This window comes from Rhinopithecus roxellana, chromosome 17 (assembly GCF_007565055.1).
Source record: "Rhinopithecus roxellana isolate Shanxi Qingling chromosome 17, ASM756505v1, whole genome shotgun sequence".
Classification (NCBI taxonomy): Eukaryota; Metazoa; Chordata; class Mammalia; order Primates; family Cercopithecidae; genus Rhinopithecus; species Rhinopithecus roxellana.
In genome coordinates, this window is record NC_044565.1 from 90,500,539 (window position 1) to 90,510,213 (window position 9,675).

Below are 9,675 nucleotides of genomic sequence, written 5' to 3' on the forward strand. Positions count from 1 at the left end.
ATCCCTAGACACTACTCTGGAGCTGGAGCCCAAAGTGCTCACCCTGGCCTCTGCATCTGCCCATCTGTGTGCTCCCCTCCTGCAAGGGGCTTAAGCAGCAGGGTGACCAAACAGGTGAGCCACACCCTTGTTGCATGTCCTGCCAGGGGGATTGGGGAACTCTCCTGTTTCAGAAAAATACACACACCATCTTCTTGGTTACCAGGACTTCACCTTCAAGGACATGGGGATGGCTTCTCACCTTCAAGGACATGGGGAACTTTCTAGATATCACTTCCCTTATAGATCACGAAATGATTTCACTGATTTCTAAATGCACCTTCTACCTCTAATAATCTCTAACTCTCAGAAAGGTTGAAAACACACCAAGTGTGTTAGGTTGCTAGGGCTTCCATAACAAAGTACCACAAATCCAGTGGATGAAACAACATAAATTTATTTTCTCACAGTTCTGGAAGCCCGAAGTCCAAGTTCAAGGTGTCAGCAGAGTTTGTTCCCTCAGAGGGCTGTGAGGGAGAATCTGTTCCAGGCCTCTCCCCTAGACTCTGGGGGTTTTCTGGGAACTTGGTCATTCTTTGGCTTACAGACTCATCGCCCCAGTCCCTGTCTTTGTCTTCACATGGTGTTCTCCCTGTGTGCATTCTGGGTCCAAGTTTTCCTTTTCTTGTAAGGACACCAGTCATATTAGATTAGGGGTCCACTCTGTGCCAGGATGACTTCATCTTTACTAACTAATTACATATGCAATCACCCTATTTCCAAATAACTTCACATTCTGAGGTCCTAGAGCTTAGGACTTCAACATATGACTTTTAGGGGGACACAATTTGACCCATAACAAAAAGATAAGACCAATAAATGGACAGTCTGCTCCAGAGTACACCTGTCCCTCTTCTTTATAATGCAGGAAGGGTTTGCCCCAAAGCACGTTACTCTACACCATTGGTTGGTCATCCCAGGAATGCCTTATGAATGGCTTCAGAAATCATGTTGACATGAAAGACATTGATATTATAATGATTTTTAAAGTGAAAAAGAAAAAAAATTGGATTTTTTTCTTTTAGAAATGGATGTCTATTTTCAAAATATTGCATTGGCAGCTTCAGCAGAAGCAATCTATCGCCTGAGAAGGAGGAGCTGAGCCAACATGCGCATGCAGATATCAATACAAGTCTGGAGTTATACATAAGCAGAGGGAGTTCTGACAGGGAGCCGGGCAGCCTGCCACACAAGGAGCTCTCTTACAAAAGGCAGTGTTTCATTTCCCTTACAAATGGCTAAAGGGCTGTGCTCGATATGCTTAGAAGCTGGGGCAAAAGAAATCTCTGGTCTATTCTGAGAGTAACATGCCATTGGTACAGATCCAGCAATTCTCTAGTTTTCAGAGAATTAACCATTCTCTAGTTTTCAGAATTGATCAATCTAGTGTGGTCTCACCTTAAAATAGCATTTTTAATTCTCTTTTATAGATTCACCAAGGTTCAGAAAGCATAAGTGACGTATTTAAGGTAACACAGCTTTTAATGGCAGAAATCAGTAGTTCAGAAGAATTGTAAAGTTCATATTCTTTGCATTGCCTGAGCTGCTTTCAGCTTTGAAAATGGTTAGTTTGAAATCTAAAAGCTAGAAATAAAGCTTAAGATCAATATATTTCTAATTATGAAAGACCAACCAAAATAACTCACAAACCTCCCAAAGACATGGAGAATAAAAATCTCCCCCTGTATAAAATTATGATTATAGGTTTAAGAACAGTAAAGTGTCTTGACTGTTTACTAAGTGTTTTCACACTGAAGATCTCATTTGATCCTATATTTATGGGATGGTTACCTGTTTTACAATAAGGAAACCAAGACCCATGTAGTAAATGGTGAAATTAACATGTCATTGCAAGGATGTGGCTAAGCAGAATTCAAGCCTATGTTATTTAAAGCAAAGCCAAATATTGATTCAACCAATCTACCTTTATTATTATTATTATTATTATTTTACCATTTATTTGCTTTGATCCTGGATTTTTAATAGAGCCTGCAGACCTATGAAGAGAGCCTGTAACAACCCACCATGACCCTTGGTGTTGCTGGCTCATCCTCTAGGGCCTGCCCTCCTTATCCTGGCTTTTAGCATCCACCCCTCACACCAGCTGCAGGTTCTTCTTGTTTTTGCCATTAGGTGTGTGTATGGGGGTTTGGGGGGAGGCCCTTCTCTGGCTTAGCTTCCTTGGTCCATGTTTCTTCAATTCCTTAGCTGTGATTAAGAGACACCTCTCTCCCCACCTTACCCCTGAGCAACCCACATCAAGTGCTATCTGGCTGCCTGCCACTCCCCTCGACCCTCAGCCCCCATGCTTGTGAATGGATGGCAGGCTGTGGGTGGGGGTGGTGTTAAGGCAGTGGTGTGGCTTTGTAGCAGAGGGACCCTCTTCGTCATTCTCTGCATGGACAATGCCTCCTCTCAGTAGCCAGATCCTTAGTTCAAAGAGCTGATAGACACAATTCAAACAAAAGAGGTAGGACCCTTCTAAGGTCGTCCTTGACTTAGACTTGTACAGAATACCTGCAAATCCGGGCTTCTTTTGCTTCCTTGGCTTTGTGGGCACTTGGAGGGCAGAGAACATCCTCTTGTTCATCTTTGAATGTTTAGCATGTTCCACTAAAACATATTTTGGGTTTTTTCAAAACAAATGAGTGAATGGATCTGTAACTGAATATGTGGACCCTGTGACTGCCTGCTGAATGGGTGCTATAAGAAATCTTTGGAAGAAGAAAGCAAAGTGAAGTGTTGCAAGATGTTGTAGGGCACAGAGTAATGTATGAGGTGGCAGAACAGGGTTGTCCTCTGAGGTCTGGAGGGCCCATGGGATAAATCCATCATAGAATTTGCTGGCAAAAGTAAAAAACTTCTCCCTCAATAAACTGTTTTTAACTTTTTTCTTTATCAAAACAATGCATATTGAATCCATCATATGTCTTATGTAGTTTGGAACTATAGCATATGGCATTAAAATTAGGATTAAAAAATTAGTCTATTTTAGAATACAGGGATGAGGAGAGAATTTAACTTCCTAGTACCCCTGAGGGGTTCTTGGCCTCTATATATATTATAAGGATTGCATTATAATATATTTATATTTGATTTTAGCTAAACTTTTTTGGAATAGAGTTAATAATTTTGAATAACTTTCTGTCTATGAATGCTAATTCAATTTCTATACAAGAAAATCATTTTAATTCAACTATTTCAATGTCAATCACATCTGAATGCTTTCTGGATGATTTCTGAAAAAAATTATAAATTAGTTGGTGACTATTTCATTGATTTGAGTTCTTTTCCAACAGGATCTTCAACTCACAAGCTCAGGGCTGGAAGGCCATCTCCTCCAACTCTATCTCGTGCTTTGATTTGAACCCCTCTGATGCCAGGACAGGCACTGCCTCCTGGGGCCTCCATTTCATAAATATTGACAGGTTACACCTTAGATTGAGCCATTCTTTATCTATCTCTCGATTACTGGCCCACATTTGGGGTTAATGCTTAGCATCATGCAGAATGTGCTTCTCTCTGGACTGTGTGAGCATCCTTACAGGTCTGTCAGGGTCTACTACAATTGGGTTTAGCATATGGAGATTTATCACCCTGATAGGAGATGATTTTGAATTCTTTCTACATTCCAATTTTTTCCCCCAGATGTATTTCCATTAGTCTGTGTTGCTGGGCACCGCAATTACTGTTTATTTTTATTCTATGTTTTTCCAAGTTAACTAATTATAGATTCACAGTGTCTCTGGGCTAGGTTAATAGTGAGAAAAATGTATTGCAGAATCTCTCAATTGTGGCTGCTGGAGCTCCCACCACACAAAAAAAGAGAGTCTATCAATTGTATGGGAGAAAAGATTTAGGCCCAAAAAGAAAGGTCACTTGTTCAAGACCACTCCACATGTTTGGAGCTGTGCCCCTGAGAAAATGTGGGCATCTCTCTTCTCTGTCCTATGCTCATCCAGCCATAGTCTTTCCCACTACCCCTGCCAGGGCCTCAGTGAAGCTTTCTCTATCATTCTTCAAAAATCAGTGTCTGTCTGTGTGTTAGGTCATCTGTTCATTCGTATTTTTATTCACATGTATATCCAATACTTAATGGGCACCGGACCCCGAATGGACATGCTTACCTACTATCTGACTTAGCCCTGACAACGGTACTAGCAATTCAACATTTCAGCTCCACTTCACTAATGAGAAAACCGGAGAATGGGGAGAAAAAAATGGCATTTCCCAAATTACACAGTTGGTAAATGGTAAATCTATAATTCAAACTCAGGTCTGCTTTCTGCTCAAAAGGGTGCCATTCAATGCCAGATATCCTGGTTCCACTTCTCAAAGGAAGCACAACTTCTAAACAGGTGGGTCCCTCTTTTGCTCTTCTCCTCCATGTATACTGGGCAGGTTCAAAGGTGTCCCTCATGTTTCCATCTTCCACGAGGGATGTCCTAATCACCCCCTTTCCACAGGATCATTCTCTCTTCCATCCTGGCCTGCAGGGAGCAATTTGCACACCCTCCCCCGTGACTTCCCCATCCTCCAGCCCCATCCTGGTGAGGCCCTGGAGTTCTCACATTCCTTCCCACTGGGCCTCACATGCTCCCCTTCCGGCAGTTCCTTCCAGGCACCCCCGCCCTCACAGATGTTTACATGTTCAGGCTCCTTTCTGCCACAGGGTAGCCTTGGCCTCTTTCAGGAGATTGCTCCATATAATTGTTTCTAGCTCACAGCTGGGGACAGGCCCAGCATTTCTTCCAACCTTCCCCGCCCCCTGCTTCTGAGAGCTGGATGTACCAAGAAGCCCACTGGCTGGTTCAGACCCACTCTCATGACTGAGCCAGTCCTGACCCAGTTAGAAAATATATCAGGCCCATGGTAGGATTCAATTCTAACTTTCCGTGTGATTTAGACAAATCACCAGACTTCCCTGTGTGCTTCCTTATACTTAAAGTACGAATTCCAATACTTGCTTTATAACAGAGGGATGCAGTGAGCATCAAAATAGGTTTTAAAAACAACAATGATAACAACAGCAGCAAAACATTAGGCACAGGCACATTGTTCTTATGGATGAACTATGGGTTGCCTGTTACATATTGGCAATGGGGAGCTGAATGCTAACCAACCATCCCTGCCCCCAAAGAGTTCATAGCTTCAGGAAAAAAGAATAACAAAAAACAGCCATGTGAACAATGAGCTCTGCAAAATGTCTATATGTTTATAATACTTGCAACTAAAAGCCATTTCATTCCACAGACTCTTTTGAATTTATTTTGATAACAACCCTGCTGGGTACTTGCTATGAATACTTCTCTTCCAACAGAGGAAACTAAGTCCTAGCAAAATGGAATCATGAATAAGAGGCAGAGTCAGGATTTGAACGGAGGGGATTTTGCTGTTGCTTTTTGTTTGTTTTTGTTTTGTTTTGTTCCTAAAGCCTTTCATTGCTTTTGATCACTTTTCAGCCCAGAGTCACAGATGGCTGTGTTTTTCCATCCGGGCCACTCAATCTGATGGCAATGCACCATTTTGAAGAAGAGTTCTCTGCTGTTGCCCACGATATTTCCTCCCAAGTTGTTGACACCAGTCTGCAAATTTTGATGCTGGTGGTAATTTCTCCAGTGAAGACTATTCGCTTCATTGATGTCAAATTACCGCCCTACTGCTCTTATTTTTTGCCTTTTCGTGCACATAAATAGATTTTTGTTTTAATATGGAATCATAAAATCATCTCTTCAAGTATATTCTAAAGGCAGTTAAACTCAGTATGTGTAATACTAATCATATAACCTAATGAACTAAAATGGTGATAGTGTGTACAACTCTGAGCCCACGTATGACCCTAGTAGCAACTACATCGCAACTGCCGCCACCTGACTGGCAACAATTTTAAGATGCATTCTGACATAAAAGATGTTAAAATCTGAAAAATACATTTGCATCTGGAATTGGTGGGTTCTTGGTCTTGCTGACTTCAAGAATGAAGCTATGGACCCTTGAGGTGAGTGTTACAGTTCTTAAAGATGGTGTTTCCGGAGCGTGTTCCTTCAGATGTTCAGATGCGTCTGCAGTTTCTTCCTTCTGGTAGGTTCGTGTTCTCGCTGACTTCAGGAGTGAAGCTGCAGACCTTCACGGTGAGTGTTACAGCTCTTAAAGGTGGCGCTTCTGGAGTCGTTCATTTCTTCCCAGTGGGTTTGTGGTCTCGCTGGCTTCAGGAGTGAAGCTGCAGACCTTTGCAGTGAGTGTCACAGCTCATAAAGGAGGTGTGGACCCGAAGAGTGAGCAGCAGTAAGATTTATTGTAAAAAGTGAAAAAACAAAGCTTCCACAGCGTGGAAGGGGACCTGTGCTGGTTGTCACTGCTGGCTCAGGCAGCCTGCTTTTATTCCCTTATCTGACCCCACCCACGTCCTGCTGATTGGTCCATTTTACAGAGAGCTGATTGGTCCATTTTACAGAGAGCTAATTAGTCCGTTTTGACAGACTGCTGATTGGTGCATTTACAATCCCTGAACTAGACACAGAGTGCTGATTGGTGCATTTACAATCCTTTAGCTAGACACAGAGTGCTAGAAAGAAAAGTTCTCCAAGTCCTCACTAGATTAGCTAGATACGGAGTACTGACTGGTGTACTTACAAACCTTGAGCTAGACACAGGGTGCTGATTGGTGCATTTACAATCCCTGAGCTAGACACAGGGTGCTGATTGGTGCATTTACAATCCTTTAGCTAGACACAGTGCTAGACAGAAAAGTTCCCCAAGTCCCCACTAGATTAGCTAGATACAGAGCACTGATTGGTGCGTTTACAAACCTTGAGCTAGATACAGGGTGCTGATTGGTGTGTTCACAATCCCTTAGCTAGACATAAAGGTTCTCCAAGTCCCCACTAGACTCAGGAGCCCAGTTGGCTTCACCTAGTGGATCCTGTGCCAGGCCGCGGGCAGAGCTGCCTGCCAGTCCCGCACCGTGCCTGCACTCCTCAGTCCCTGGGCAGTCCATGGGACCAGAGGCCAGGGAGCAGGGGGTGGTGCTTATTGGGAATGGGAACCCATCATGGGGCTGAGGCGGGGTGGTGCTCAGAGATGGCGGGCTGCAGGTCCTGAGCCCTGCCCAGCGGGGAGGTGGCTGAGGCCCAGCCAGAATTGGAGCACAGTGCGGGTGGGTCGGCAGTGCTGGGGGGCCCAGCACAACCTCTGCAGCTGCTGGCCCCGGTGCTAAGCCCCTCACTGCCTGGGGCTGGCAGTGCTGGCCAGTCACTCCAAGTGTGGGCCCACCTAGCCCGCACCCACCCAGAACTTGTGTGGTTCCCGCCTGTGCCTCTCCCTCCACACTTCCCCACAAGCAGAGGGAACCAGCTCCAGCCTCGGCCAGCCCAGAGAGGGGCTCCCACAGTGCAGCCATGGGCTGAAGGGCTCCTCAAGCATGGTCAGAGTGGATGCCAAGGCCGAGGAGGCACTGAGAGCAAGCGAGGGCTGCTACCACGTTATCAGCTCTCAACATGATTTAGAATGTACAAAACACAGTGTCGTTTTTTTCTTTTATTTTCTTTTTAGTAAGAACTCTGGATTTTTTTTGGCTAGCCTGTAAGATGCTTTGAAAAACTGGGTCTCACATATGCATACTTGGCATCTAGGATGCAAAAGAGAAATACTGGAAGCGGGAAGCTACAGTGTGCCAGAAATAGGTTATCCATTGTCACATATGTTGTTTAGTTGGCTTATTACAATAGCCCATGGGTAGCCTGAGCTTTCCCCATTTTACAGAGTGTTTTTTAAAAGTATACTGGGTACACCTTGCATAGGTCAAGGCACATAAGAGGCATTCAATAAATGTGTGCTGGTGAAAAGTATGAATACGTAGAGATTAAATAACTTGGTCATGTTCAGGCAGTTAGTTGACATTGAATCAGAAAATTGACTCTTGACTTGTCTGACTCAAAGGCCCATTCTTTGGCAATTGCTAGTCTGGCTCTGAGGGAGTGACTACAAGGTCTGGCAAGTAATGGGAGACAAAATTATTTACTGTCAGTTGGAAAGAAGAAGGAAGGAAGAAAGGAGGAAAGAGAAGAAGAAAGGAAAAAGGAAAGAGAAGGAGGAAGGAGGAAAGGGAGGAAGAAAGGAAGGAGGAGAGGGAGAGAGGGACAGAAGGAAGGTTGAAGGAAGAGGTGAAAAAAAGAAAAAGGATGAGAGAAAGATAATAAGCAAGAAAAAACAAGTAAAAACTGAGAAAAAGGAAGGAAGTAAGGGAAAAGGGAACAATCACAAAAGAAAGGGAAAATGGAAAAAGAGGAAAATGAAAGAAAAGGAAGAAAGCAGGAAAGAAAGCTGTCAGCAATGGCTAAACATTAAGAAACTGGATTAGAAAGATATTGTTTTTGCAAAGCCAATGTTGGCTTTCCTCCAGATTTCACTAGTTTTACAGTTATTCTCGAAAGTTCTCTAAACATCAAATTTTGAAGAAAGAAACCAACACTACAACTGCTACTTGTTTTCAGGTTCTTGACCAACAGAGGCTTCATGAGTAACATATTTGCTCAAAGTGAACTGGGGAAATCAGTACCTAAGAATGCCTCTCACTGGTCAGCTAAGTGAGAGAGTAAACCACCCAGGATGTTGTATATTGTGTGCACATGTTTAAATTGGTGACTTAGGAAGAAACTAAAAGTTACTTTGTATGGTGAAACTTCCAGGCATAATTTACTCAGCCTACTCAATACTGAGATCCAAGCTTAACTCCACAGCACCGGTGTGAGGGCCCTTTTAAGAGGAAGATGAGCTTTGAGCATTTTAACCATAATTCAGCATAATGAGAAACATGGTCGCTGTTATCATAAGCAGAGATTGTCTTTCTCCTTCATTTCCATTACTCAGTAATTCTTGCTTTTATTCAGTGTTTGATAAAGTTGCCATTAAGGTCAGAAAAATTCTTTATATGGAAAAAAATAGAAAACAAAACAACAACAAAAACCAGTGTGGTACTGGAGTAGTACTGGAATAGGAGCCAGGAGGTTTTGATTCTAATCTTGCCTTTGCTACAGGTTTGCCACCTGACCTTGGACAAACTGCTTTATCCCTCTGGTCTCCTCACAATCAAAATCCATGAATATTTAAGCTGTGACACATTTGGAGACACACTGCTGAACAGAAATTATTATGCAGCCCCCGTGTCTCAGAGTTGCCATACATAGTCAAGGAGAGCTTTCTTTACTTTCAGAAATAGCATCTTGTTTTTAGCTAAGAAGTTTTAATTGAACTATAAAATAGTAATATGCATTTCTTTTCTTTCTTCATTTTTCTTTTTTTCTGAGGCAAGGTCTCACTCTGTCACCCAGGCTGGAGGGCAGTGACAGGATCACAACTTACTGCAGCCTCGACTTCCTAGGCTCAAGTGATCCTACAACCTCAGACTCCCAAGTGGCTGGGACTGCAGGCGTGCACCACCACTTTCAGCATTTTTTTTTTTTTTTTTTTGGTAGAGATAGAGTCTCACTATTTTGCCAGGCTGGTCTGGACCTCCTGGGTTCAACCAAGTCTCCTGCCTTGACCTCCCAAAGTGCGGGATTACAGATACGAGTCAGGGTGCCCAGTAGTAATACTCATTTCTGATAGAAGCTTTGGAAAATATGGAAAGAAGCAGGA